We start from the raw sequence: 13,745 nt of genomic DNA on the forward strand, positions 1-13,745 counted from the left end.
AGAGCCGTGAATTTCAGAACTCTGAACACGTGGAGCGGTGAGTGACGTCAGTTGAATCCCCCAAAAAGGGGAGGAAAAAGAATTTCAAAGTATAGGCCTAAAAAGAAAAGAAAATACAAAAAAAATCAAAGTTAAGGTATCTGAAAGAAGGTACAGAAAGCAACGGGGAAGAAAAATCCCTTAAGTTCAGTGCAGGAGGAGTGTGAACAGCAGCAAAAAAGGCGAGGTAACTAAGGCGGGACTATGAGGACGATGGGGTACAGGAGACCGCGGCTTCCGCTCCTTCTCCGTCCACCTGCGTACTCGCTGTAAGAGACTCGGAGGCAACAGTCTCGTAGGGAGGCGAGTTGATCGTGTTCTAAGACTGCCTTCCCTATTCTTAAAGAGCCACAGAGCTTTTGGAGGTGATTTTCGCCTAATTTTGTTAAGAGAGCTCAGTCTCTGGCTCTCACGTACAGAAAACTTTAATTTTTGATTGAGGAAGTAGCCAGCGGTGGTGGCGCACGCCTTTAATCCCAGCACTCGGGAGGCAGAGGCAGAAGCTGCAAGCTGCGTGGTGAGCAGAAATGCCGCTAAAGACCTAAAGACAGAGAGGGGCCAAACTCTGAACCGCGTTTCCATAGCAACATGGGCGGGCGGAGGAAGCTCACCGGCGGGGCCACGTACTAAGTGCTCGTCACTCCCCGGCCCCTGGGAAGGTCTGAGACTGGGGCCCCCCGCGGCCCTAACTGGGCCCTCCACGGGTGGGCGGATGCCCCCCCTCGCCGGAGCTTGAAAAAGACTCACGGCTGGCAGTGCGAGTTCTATGCCTGAGGTGAGGCAGGGTGCACAGTTCGCAGGTACGGAATAAACTGCGAGCCTGCTCACGGCCTGGGGCAGGGCCATGCCTTCGGGCCATGCGGAGCACGCCACAATGGGCCTCAGAGGCGGGGCAACCGCCGCTGTCTGCTGCTGCCGCCGCCGCTCACAGCCACAGTCGCCAAAAAATTCAGTCAGATAAAAACATTTGTCGCCAAAAATTCAGTCAGATAAAAACATTTATCCCCCAAACAACGTCCCTTTGTCAGCAGGAAGTAGTCAGATCGAATGCCGACGTCCATTTTCCCTCATAAACTTCAGGCAGAACTGGTCGTAATTATCATAATAAAGGCGCGTCAACCTGGTTACCATTACCTATTGCCTCTGGCAACGGGTGGAATAAAACAATGCTACCTAGAGGTTTTTTCATCTGAATAGGGGAGCTGGAGAGATGGCTCAGAGGTTAAGAGCACTGCCTGCTCTTCCAAAGGTCCTGAGTTCAATTCCCAGTGACAACTGCTTTGGTTTTTAGACATAAGAGGGGGACTACACTACCAGTGACAGCTTCCCCCAGAGAAAGGATTTCTCTTGCATTCTATACACTTAATTTTTAATTCAAAATTTTGCTGGTACAGGCAAACAAGATTTGCTTTTTGAAACAGAGACCTGCAGATCTCTAAGTTCAAAACCAGCCTACTTCCAGTACTGATTGTGCTGAATTTTTACACTGAGAGTTTTTAATACTCTTAAATGTTTATTTGGGAGGAGAGTTTTGTTTATGTTTTTCTAGGAATGCTGACATACATCTGGATGCCAGCAAGACTGACAAGAGAAATAAAGAAGAGAGATGACCCAGTGGATGCTGAGTGTCCTGCTGTGGAAGATTCGTGCGGAGACAGCATGATGACCTTCTGGGCGGTGTCAAGAGCAGCTGTTTCACACCATCGACTTGAGCAACACCCTGTGCAACCTCTTATCTCTTAACAATTTTCTGACTGACTCTACTTTGCCTTTTCCTTCCTTAGGAATGGGTGGGAGCAGAGATATTCTTGGCATGCTGCGTCTAGGTGGAAGTGCTGTATGTCTTTGATTGGTGTGCTACCTGCTAGCCCAAGTGAGGTGGGGACCAGATTGGAAAATAGTTTTGCCTTATTGCTCTTAAAGACATTAATAGGGGGAGCTGTTGGGAGCCACCTGGAGGCACAGGTGGTCCTGCAGTTTGGAGGTAGCCATGTGGGGCTGAGCACCCTTGCCTGCACCCTTGCTTGCACATGCTCAGACCAGCAGAATGGCATTAACCAATCAGGACAGCGTTCAAGCCTCTCCACCGCTTAAAAGCAGCTGCCTCTGGGCCCAACCCTCTCTAAGCTTTCTCTCGTCCCTGCTCTATCTTCCCTTCCCCCAATTTTCCTCAAGGGAATGCTCCAAAATAAGATGTGACCAGAGAAGGAATTCTCGTTTTTGGTGGCGTTCATTCCTGCTGGACAGGATGGCCCCCCGCATTCTTGTATCTATTTTCATTATTATTATTTTGTGTGTGTGTATGTGTGTGGCATGTGTAATGTGTAGGTGTGTAGTATTTCTGGTGTATATGTATTGTGTGGCATATGTGTACATGTGTGTATGTGTGTGGTATTTGTGAGGTGTGTGTATATGTGTGTATTGTGTGTGTTGTATAGTGTATATGTGTGACGTGTATATGTGTGTGGTATATGTGATGTGTGTGTGCGTGGTGTACATGTGTGTGGTATGTGTGATGTGTGTATATGTGTATATGTGTGTGTGCGTGTGTGTGTGTGTGTGTGTGTGTGTGTGTGTGTGTGTATGCGTGCACACAACTTTTGGGTCAGCCTAATTCGAGAGTTCAGGTCTTTAGATCAGCCAATTCTTTCTTTGTGCCATAGTCTAGGGGCTCCTCAGTAGTTTGACTTTGGTTTTGAAGTGGGTGAGTCTGACCTGTCTGTCTTCCACTCGCCCCTTTGTTCCTTTCATCTTCCCACAAGTCTGCACTTGTTACTTTTCCCTCCCTGTCTGTCATCTGCTCAGTGTCTGAACTTCTCACCTCTAGGTTGCTGTTGATGGGTAGCATTTTTCTAGATCTCCACATTTGCGATAATCTTTGTTTTCTGCCTTCCTGCGTTCTCTGACCTAGGCTCCTGGGACCCTCCACAAGACCACCTAGGTAGGTTTTTTTCTTATATTTAGGAAGAAAGAGGAAGAGGTGAGTGACTGTCTCCTCTCCCTGCCTCCCCCCGCTCCCGAGTCTTATTTCTTAAGGGCAGTACTCACCAAAGAATTTTAGTTATATTGATTTCCCCTACGATCCCAAGGCAATCTTTCCCAGGAAAGATTGATTTTTAAGAGGAAAATATTCAAAGTGCACGTCCTCTTTAAAATGAAAGCCGGTTGATAATATATCGTTTAATATACATATTAATTTCCAATCAGTCATGAGGCATTGAGACCAAGTGCTCAAGCTGGCAAGAGCAAGCTCACTGGTTCTTAAACAGCACAAAGTGTGGGGCTGTATCATCTGCCATAGTCCCCGCCGCTCTTCTGCGACAAACGTTCATTTTATCCCTAAGACTCCTGGATACAAAGGAAGCCATTTAAAAAGCTCTGTAACATCCCGTTGTTCACTCAGTACTGTCAAAGACTGTTTGTGTCTAAAGTAACTTGATTTGGGGATTTATAATGTAAAATATGACTTACCTCCCTTCACTTCTTATATCTCATTGAAGCGTCGTGATTTTCAAATTTGGTTTATATCTAGAGGAAGAGATCATAGTTGTTAAAAGTGCCACATCTTTATAATCAGTATCTCCAGTTTTCTCAATCAAGGGAGGCGGAAGTAGGTTGTCATCCTCACAAAGCTGTCAAGAAGCCGACAAAGACAGACAGCGGCCTCACAAACCAGCCTGACTCAACGGTTTCCTCTTGGCAGGCAACCGTTCGTTGTGTACTTTGTGCCTTGGCTTATTAAAACCCAGACAGATGGACCCGGAGCCTGTTCGCTCACCCTTTGCTAATCCGACGCCTTTTCCTGAAGCTAGACGTCTAAACTCGTAGGAAAAGGAAGAAGTCGATTAAAATAGCAACTGGGGCAGGTGAGAGACTTCTTAGCCGACTGCCAGACCTCCAGCAATGTCAAAGAGGCCATTTCCTATGCTGGGTTTTTCAATTTTAAAAAGAATTCCCACCTACTCACAGCCTGGTTCTTTCAGGCTGCCTCCTACCTGAGAAGCTAAGCAGCAGATTAGCGAAGGGAATTTGAGGTGTTTGAATCTGACAATGTTTAGTTCCTTACTACTTGTGCGACCTTGGGTGGGTCATAGGTATCACTCTGTCAGCCTGTTTTCCTTGTCAACTTAGGTAAAGGGAAGACGGTTCAAAATGCTTATACATCCCAGCACAAAGTGGGAAATCAGGGAATCCGGCCCAGAATGACTCACACTGAACAGGCCCAAGAGCCCACTGTAGCTATCTCCCTGGCCTTGGGTTTTGCCAGTCCTTTAAAAAATATATATAATTTTATAGATTATTTGAGAATTTCACATCATGAACCCCAATCATACTCGCCCCTCTCCCCAGTTTTGCCAGTTTAGGGAATTGGAGGGTCTTGCCAGTTCTTAATAAGAATGGAAATCTATACCAGGAGCCCACAGAATGGAAATGTTATGTTATTTATATACATGCTTGAAGTTCTTTCTTTAGAAATTTGGGCCTTGTTCTCACTGTAGAACAAACATAATACTTTTTAATAGGATCAAAAAGACCAAGCTTTACTATACATAAAGATTTTATTTTGTTTTTTGAGATAGTCTCACACATTCCAGGCTAGCCCTGAATCTTGCTAGGCAGGTATGATGTCTAATCTTGTCAATTTGGTGGGATTGGGACTCACCTTGGAAACCAACCTCTGAGGCTCGCTACGAGGGGCTACCTAGATTAGATTGTGGTGGGGAGGTTGGGGTGTGAGAAACATCATTCCACGGGCGGGGGCTGCATAAAAAGGCGAGAGCGCGCTATGTACCAGGATACATGCTCACTGCTTCCGGACTGTGTGTACAATGTGACCAGCCGCATCAAGCTTTTGTGGCTATGGCTATCCTCCCACCGTGAAAGACTAGACCCTCACACCGCCAGCCGGAATAAACCTGTCTTCCCTCAGTTGCTGGGTGTCTTGCTGTAGCAACAAGACCTGCAAGCAGATGTAGTCACTGAGGATGATCTTGAGCTTTTGATCCTCCTGCCTCTGCTTCTCCAAGTACCGGGACTAGAGATAGATGTGTATCACTCCCTGTTTATGTGGTTCTGGGGACTGAACCCAACTGTTGTAGATCTTTATAACTTAGTTTGGGGTGTGGTGCAGCACCGAGCACTTGCTTAGTGTATGCCAGGACCTGGGTTCTATTCCAGTACCACAAACTAACTAGTTGATTACATATACGTAAGTATTAAATGGCTAAAAAGATAAAAGCATGCACTTGGATTATTCTGTGTAGTGTTTTTAAATTAACATATGTGTTTCTGTGGGGTGGCGGGAGTGCACACGGCACAGCACATTTGTGGAGATCAGAAGACAACCTCTACGTGTTGATTCTTGCCTCTCTGCCTTGTCTGAGGCTGGGTCTCTTCGCTAGCAGGCCCTAAGCCAGCAGGCGCACCAGGCTTCTGTGGCTTCTGTGGCTTCTGTGGCTTCTGTGGCTACTGTGACTTTTGTGGCTTCTGTGGCTTCTGTGGCTACTGTGGCTACTGTGGCTACTGTGGCTACTGTGGCTTCTGTGGCTTCTATGGCAAGCACTTTAACCAATGAGTGGTTTCCCAATCTCTCTCTTCTTTTTTTTCTCTCTCCTTACTTCCTCCATCCTTTCCTCCTTCCTTCCTTCCTTCCTTCCTTCCTTCCTTTCCTTCCTTCCTTTCCTCCTCCTCCTCTTCCTTCTTCTTCATCATCATCATCATCATCATCATCATCATTATTATTAAGATTCTGTAGGGAGCAGAGGAGCCCCGTGAGGGAAGTCCTGAGAGAAGGTGTGCTGTTGGCCTGGACCTGGACATGTCAAGGTCCTCAGAGCCTCTGACCCACGAAGGAATTGGCAAAGCCTTCCCTAAATCCCCCTGGTGAGGCTCAAAGGAAAATGGATGGCAAAGTCGTCCTCTGGTTCACATGTGGCTGTTGATAGTGCATTCAGCAAATGCCACCATAGCTTTCTCCGCTTAGATATTTACAGCCTGCTTCCCTACAGAGGCTGCTTCAGATGAGCTAAACCTGCCTCCTTGATCCAGTAAAGCCTGCCTGCTTGTCTGTCTGTACGTCATAACCCTGTCTCCTTGTCTATTTGTATATAATAACCTTGCCTCCTCTATCCAGTAAACCCCACCTCCTTGTCTGTCTGTAATAACCCCGCCTCCTTGTCTGTCTGTCTGTCTGTCTGTAGTAAACCCACCTCCTTGTCTGTCTGTCTGTAATAACCCCACCTGCAGTGGCATTCCAATTGTATTTTAATAAATAAAAACTTGCCTGAGACTCAGTAAAGTAAAACAGCCACACTGGCCAGTCTTACAGACCGGCAGCAATAACACACACCTTTAATCCCAGTAACCACACTATCTTAGAAAGCAGAAGGTAGTGGTGTGTATGCCCTTTAATCCCAGCCCTAGAGAGCATAAGACAGGAGGAGACAGCTCTCAGGCTCACTCTCTTTCTGAGATTCCTGGAGGCAGGATCGTCCTTCTGGACTGAGGTAGAGGTAAGAGCCAGTGGCTGGCTACTTTGTTTTTCTGACCTTCAGGCTGAACCTCAAATTCTCACTCTGAGTTTTTATTAATGGTGCTTCACCTGCCTCCTTGTCTGTCTGTTTGAAATAAGCCCACCCTTTTGCTCATCTGTATGCAACACCCCGTGTTTCTGTTCAGCTCTATATGATAGCCAATGTTTAGGACTCAGACCACTCAACTCCAGCTTTCTGCCTGTGTGTCCATATGTCTGTCTGTCTGTCTGTCTTTTTCTCATTTCCTCACTGCCTCAGTCAGGTCTGTCTTCAGAGACATGCTGGGCATGGCAAGATTTATTTATTTTTATTTTATAGGTATGGGTGTTTTTACTGCATGTATATCTATGCACCATATATGAGCTGGACCCATGAGGCCGCACCGGATTCTCTGGAATATATATATATATTCCAGAGATCTATTTATCTATCTATCTATCTATCTATCTATCTATCTATCTATCTATCTATATAATTGGATTTATAGATGGTTGTTAGCCGCTTACGGGTGCTGGGAATCAAACCTGGATTCTTTACAAGAATAAGTGCTCTTAAGCATTGAGTTATCTCCCCAGATCCTCCTTTCCTCCCTCATTCCTTCCTTCCTTAAATTTTTTTCAAAAATAGAATTCATACTTTTAGTAACGATTACTGCTTACAAATTATATGAAAAAGTAATTTGTGGAGTAGAGCACACTATTAGCTATAGTCAGCATAAGGGAACTAGCTGACTTCTCTAGAAATCAAGAAATGCACACAAGCATATGCTCTGTTTCCTATCTGAAAGCTTCCGGTTTGGAAAGGATCACGATTACTGCTGATATGCAAGCCAGCCTGCTCGACGGCAAACTTTCAATACATAGCAAGTACCTTAAAGGTGTTCTAGCGCTGTAAGAGGGGTGCAGATTTAGGAACCTAGCTGTAGGAAATAAAAACGAACCTTTTCAAAAGAAGTTTTAGCATGGAATTGTTTAGTGTGGACATTTCCATTGTTCCTTCTAAACTCTCAGAAGATGAAAACCACTGAAGGCTGCAACTGGGAACCCTTCGGTAAACACGACATCCCCATGCAGTAATTAGTGTGCAGTTCTTTAAAATTATACATGGCTTATCATGGAATGGGGAAATGCATGTTACATAACAAGTGGAAACGCGAATCCGTTTAATATACAGTAGGACCACAGCTAAGGCCAAAGTCATGGTGGCACACTCCTCTAACCCCAGGCTCTGGAGGCAGAGGCAGGCAGATCTCTGTGACTTGGAGTTTAACTCGGTCTGCGGCAAGTTCCAGGCTAGCCAGGGTTACATAGTGAGACCTTGTCTCAACAGCAATGTAAAAATAAAACAACTACCACGTACCAACTTAGTTAAATAAAAAAGATATTTGAGTACAAATATTTGGGGGAACATTGCACTAGGATGCTAACTGATAGTTAATTGAGGTTCTAGCAGGGGAACACAGCAGAAAAGCTAACTGAACTCTTGCAAAGTGATTGTGGGTACATTTCCCCACGATTTCTCTATATTTAAAAACGTCCATAATGAGTGTATATTATTTTACATTAAAAGGAGCAGCACCTTGCCCGTTACAATTCTGCTGCTAGTATCACACCTGCTGCAGTAAGGTGCATGGAAAAGCTGCATCTGAGAATATTCCACACTACATCGCTTTACGGGGTTCTTGTGAGCACTAAGTATCATACTATTTATAACAATGGCCAGTTTATTTCTACATGTTAAGAAAATGTGAGTACATTTCTTCAGTCATGTATCAGTTCCCTGAGAGCGATTCTGACATCATTGATTCTACCTGGAGGTAGAAAAGAAAGTCTGTCTGGTTGATTTGATACACATGCCTTGTCTGCCCTGGGAGATCTTTTCCACTGGTCTCTGTGGATGCTCAGCCTTCCCACTGTCATTAAACAAAATATTCTCAAAATAACTGGAAGGCAACCTGGAGACAACAGCTCAGACCTCCTAAGCAGGGAGAGAGAGTCATGCTGGCTGCTTATCCAGCTGGGCCACCCTGGACAAAAGACCTTGCTTGAGGGTTGGTCTTTTGAGCAGCAAAGGGGAATAGAAGCTGGCTCGCCCATCCCTTGGAGTTGTATCATGAATAAAACAGTCACTATATGGGGAAGAGTGTAACACGAGGGGCCGGTTTGTTAGGGTTTCTGTCCCACCAGGTACCCCACAGCTGGCATACCCCAAGGAAAATCACACACAGGACTCCATAAGATTATAAAACTGATTGGCCCATTAGATCAGGCTACTTATTAGCTCTTATAACTTATGTTACCCCATTATCCTTAGCTACGTTAGCCACACGGCTCAGTACCTTTCTCAGCTGGGCAGCTTACATCTTTCCTCTCCGGTGGTCTGAGCAGAACTGCAGGGAGCTTCCTGCTTTCCAGAATACGCCTATTCTCATTGCCCCACCTCTACTTCCTGTCTGGTTGACCCGCCTATACTTCCTACCTGGCCAATCAGCGTTTTATTAAAATACATGATTGACAGAATACAGACAATTCTCCCGCACCAGAAGAGCTCCGCAAAGACAAAAGCCCTGCGAACACCTCACTCTCAGGATTGTGAAGTTATTAAAATACAATCACACACAAGCTTGCGCTTACAGCTCCATCTTGGGATGTGATGAGCAAGTCCTGGGCAAGCTGACACACACGACGTGTGGATGGCTGGCGACAGGCGGGACCAGATGGAAGCGGGCTGGCTGATCATCAGAGCCATTCGGAGAGGGTTTAGAAAAATAGATTTGTGGGTTCCAGGGTGTCACGGCCATAGGAAAGGGTGGCTAGATATTTTTTAAGTGCTCAAAATTTCTTCACATCATATGCCATATTTTAATAAAGGGAAAAATGGATATATAAGTGGTTATAACTATTAGCCTATTGACAAGAAAGAACTAGAAAGTCGCACAAGGAAATTACCAACAGGGTTATGTGAAGGAAAGGGACTTTTTGCCTTTGGATTCTAATTTGTTTGAAAGCTAAATTGTAATGCAGATCTTCTAGAGACGTCTGCGCCTTCTGGCCCCAGCTTTTCTATGTCTCTATGTTTCCTGCGCTGTCAAATAGTTAGATTAGCTTCACCTCTTTCCCAAGCATCATTAGCATGCCAGCGTTGTTTGCTGGGCCTCTTGCAGGCAAACCTGCTGAAACTCACCCCTTTAATGTCTGCTGCAGTCCGCATCCTCCGAGGGGCCCGCAGATGGCAGCTTGCAGTGACCTCCCTGAGGCTGCTGACAACTCGTCACCCTTAACTGGCTTTGCATGCTCCTGTTTGGATGTCTGATTTACGCTAGGTTTCTAGAACTTTCCCTCACATGTTATCTGCATAGCAGGCTGCTTAGGGGCATAATTGCTGACATGGTTAGAGCCATCGAGTAGAAAACTACAGGTAAGCTGTTGGAAGTGCTCCCCTCCTTAATGGAAAGTGGTCCTTGTCTGTAAAAGGGATAGAGTTGGGGTAAATCCTGGCTCCAAATTGAGTTTAGGTAAATTACTTAACACCCCCAAGCCTTCATAGTCCCCCTTTTCCTTTGATTGAAATTAGGTTTTTTCCTCACATATTGTATCCCCGTTATTGCTTCTCCTCCCTTTACTTCTCCTCGTTCCTCCTCACTTCTCCTCTCATCCAGATCTGTCCCTTTCTATCTCTTATTAGAAAACAACAGACTTCTAAGGTAAAACAAAAGCTAACACATTGAAATAGTAAAAAACAAACAGAAGAAAAAGAGTTCAAGAAAAAGCACAAGAAATAGATATAGATGCAGAGACCCTTTGATTTGTATCCTCATGAATCCCTTAAAAACATTAGACTGGGCTAGGCGGTGGTGGCGCACGCCTTTAATCCCAGCACTTGGGAGACAGAGGCAGGCGGATCTCAGTGAGTTCGAGGCCAGCCTGGTCTACAAGAGCTGGTTTCAGGACAGGCTCCAAAGCTACAGAGAAACGCTGTCAAAAAAACGAAACAAAGCAAAGCAAAAAACAACCCCAGAACAAACAAACGAAAAAAACCCAAACCAAACTACTAAAATGAAAGTCGTAACATAGAAGTACCAAGACCCATGCAGGCCCTGTGTGTGTGCCTCAGTCTCTATGAATGCGTATGTGTGCTAAACCTGCTGACAGAGGGCCTTGTTTTTTTGGTGTCCTCCATTCCCTCCAGCTTTTACATTCTTTCTGCCCAGGTTCCCTGAGCTCTGAGGAGGAGGAATTTGAGGGAGACAAACCATTTAGGGCGGAGTGTTTCAAGATCTCTCTGCATAATTTCTTTCTTTGGGCCTCTGTATGTGTTGCCATCTGCTGCAAGAGGAAGCTTCTCTGATGATGGCCAAGCAAGGCACTGATCTATGAGTATAACAAGACATTATTAAGAGGAATTTTATTGCTATGTTCTTTTACTAGAACAGTAGTATTTGCCTTTGCCCTAGGTCCCTGACCTGTCTGGTCTCACGTTCTTGGTCACCCAAGCAATGTCAGATATGGGTTCTATCAGTGGTGTAGGCCTTAAGACAGGTCAGATATTAGTTGGTGACTCCCACAAGCTTTGAGGAGGGTGGTAGACTTGTGAGTGTAATGTGGATGCAGATGAAGGTGGCTAGATTAATGAGTTCTACCCCAAGAGTGCGGGACTCAGTGAACCACACCTAAAGAATATGAAATCTCTGTGAGCACAGTATGAAACCTGGAAAGGGAAACTGCTAAATAGGATACGAATAAACTGAAGAGCTTGAGAGTGAATGAAAGGGAGGCGGGTTGTGTGTAGGGGAAGGCCCACTTGTTCTTCCCGGCTGCCCGGCTCACTTAGACTCGAAATGACCACATGGAAACTGTATTAATTAAATCACTGCTTGGCCCATTAGCTCTAGCTTCTTATTGGCTAACTCTTACATATTAATTTAACCTATTTCTACTAATCTGTATTTAGCCACGTGGCAGTGGCTTACTGGCAAAGATTCGGTGTGTCTGATTCTGGCGGCTTCATGGTGTCTGTATCCTTCTGCTTTCTTCCTCCCAGAATTCAGCTCCATCTTCCCTGCCCACATAAGTTCCGTCCTAGCAACAGGCCTCTGTAGTTTCTTTATTCATTCATTAATGGTAATCACAGCACATAGAAAGGACTCCCACAACAGTGGTGCTTTACAGAGCTGGCCTTACTGGGAAACTAAGGTTCTGGTGTCTGTGGCTCCTATTTCACCTAACCCATTCCTCCCTAGTTTTAGAAAATAATCTCATGGTAGTGGACACTATTTTGACAATTTGCCTCATGAGTCCCATCTGTCAGACCACTTCCTGACCCACGGTACCAGCATCGTCCGTGTAACATAGGCAAACACCATTTGCCATGTCAACCCTTCCTCTCCCATTGCTCCAGTTTAAAGCTAAGTTTTGAATCTTCTTCTGTGAAGAGTTAGACCATGGGTTAAGACAGCGAGCTTTGATGGAGGGTCCTACAATGGCAGCTCTCGCCTGTGGCCACTGCTCCTTTGGAACCCACCCATCCTCACCGTTCTCCACTGAAGACTTGTCAAATTCTGCTGCCCAGTTTTGGCGTCTTGTTGGCGCTCTTCAAGCACCAATTGCGTTCTACCAAGATCAGATTACACTTTCTTTTGGGTTTGGTTGTGTCTAGACATAATGCAATGGCAGAAGAGCCTGTCTGTTCCAACAGCCATTACTTGCCATCTTTGGTGTGTTGTAACAGGATGGGGATTTAATCTGTTCCATGGTCCATTTTGTTTGCTTCTTTCCCTCCCTCCCTCCCTTCCTTCCCTTCTTCCTTCCTTTCTTTCTTTCTTTCTTTCTTTCAGATTTATTCATATATATGTGTGCTCTGTCTTCACGCACACAAGAGGCAGTCAGATCCCATTATAGGTGGTTGTGAGCCATCATGTGGTTGGTGGGTTTGAACTCAGGACCTCTGGAAGGGCAGTCAAGTGCTCTTAATCACTGAGCCATCTCTCCAGCCCCTTGTTACCTTTCTTTATAGCCTTAAACTTTTTGGGTAAGAAGTGATACCAGCCATATTTTCTGGGCCTTCTTCATGCCCCTTTACTTAACTTCCTACTAGGCATGTAATATGTATAATACGTAAATTGCAGGTCAAGATGAATGAACCAATCACTTCAAGAAATGTTTGTTGAGATCCTACTATGTATGAATGTTAGGAGTTGAGAATATGAAGGTAGGATAAATACTAACTCATAATCCCTGGTAAGACATGTGACATAAGAACTTATTCATACACACATATGTGTATGTATGTAGGTGTATATATATGTGTGTGTGTAAGTGTATATATATATGCATGTATATGTGCATGTTAATGTATGTGTGGGTTTCAGGATTCTTTGAAGGCAGCTAATATTATAACTCATTTAAAGTGTGAACATATTTATAATCTTAGGAGCCAAATCTTTGGGTGTAGGGATCCCCAGAGCTGCCTAACTCATCGTAGTTCTGTTTCTTTGGAATTGCCCCTCACTCGTCCAAGAGGGCAAAGCAAAGAGTGACTGCCCACAAAACTGGAATTTCTAGCAAGGAAGAAGGGTGTGTGTGTGTGTACATGCATGGGGCGCACGAGTGTGCATCTGTGTGTGCGTGTGTGCAGGGGATCAAGATCGACTGTCATACCCCGATTAAAGAGCTTAGGAATCTCAGAGACCAATGTCCCCTGAGAAACGCCATTGTTTAAGGATATGTTCAAGTCCACAGACGAGAAACATGCACCATACTAGGTCATTGCAAAGGCATTTAACTATCATTATTTAATAAAATACACAGCACAAAGAATGTTCAGTTTTTTTTTAAAGCAGCAGGTAGGCACTGTTAGGGAATGTTGGGTGACTCACATTTATGTGTACACTCATCATTAGACACAACCTCAATACTTAGCTTGCTTGTGGTCTTAGCCTGGTTCATCTGGGTTGAGGAATGAGCAAGAATCAAGGATTATTTGGTTCCACTTTATTTGGGTAAAAGCAAGTGAGGCCGGTGAGGAAGAATTGAAAAATGGAAGCCATGCAAGCAAGCTGGGAAGTGATGGGATGTGTGGTTGTGCTGGCCAGTTTTACAAGGGGCCTGGCAAGGACTGGGCAGCGGTTCAGCGGTTGTGCCTACTTCTCCTGCCATATTCTTCTGGAAAAGCTGC

General features: G+C 45.1%; 1 protein-coding gene and 1 pseudogene across 1 annotated transcript in view; one reads left to right on the plus strand and one right to left on the minus strand.

The window, feature by feature from the left end:
- Best3 (bestrophin 3) overlaps nucleotides 1–13,745 on the minus strand; it is a 93,981-nt gene that overhangs the window by 58,550 nt on the left and 21,686 nt on the right. The window contains exon 3 of the mRNA XM_085683410.2: nucleotides 3,511–3,567. The gene's annotated coding sequence lies outside the window, so the exon portion shown is untranslated. The remainder of the gene's footprint in view (nucleotides 1–3,510; nucleotides 3,568–13,745) is intronic.
- On the plus strand, nucleotides 635–860 carry LOC148117762 (Nuclear RNase P; annotated as a pseudogene).

The sequence above is a fragment of the Myodes glareolus genome, chromosome 26 (genome assembly GCF_982192425.1).
Source record: "Myodes glareolus chromosome 26, mMyoGla1.1, whole genome shotgun sequence".
Classification (NCBI taxonomy): Eukaryota; Metazoa; Chordata; class Mammalia; order Rodentia; family Cricetidae; genus Myodes; species Myodes glareolus.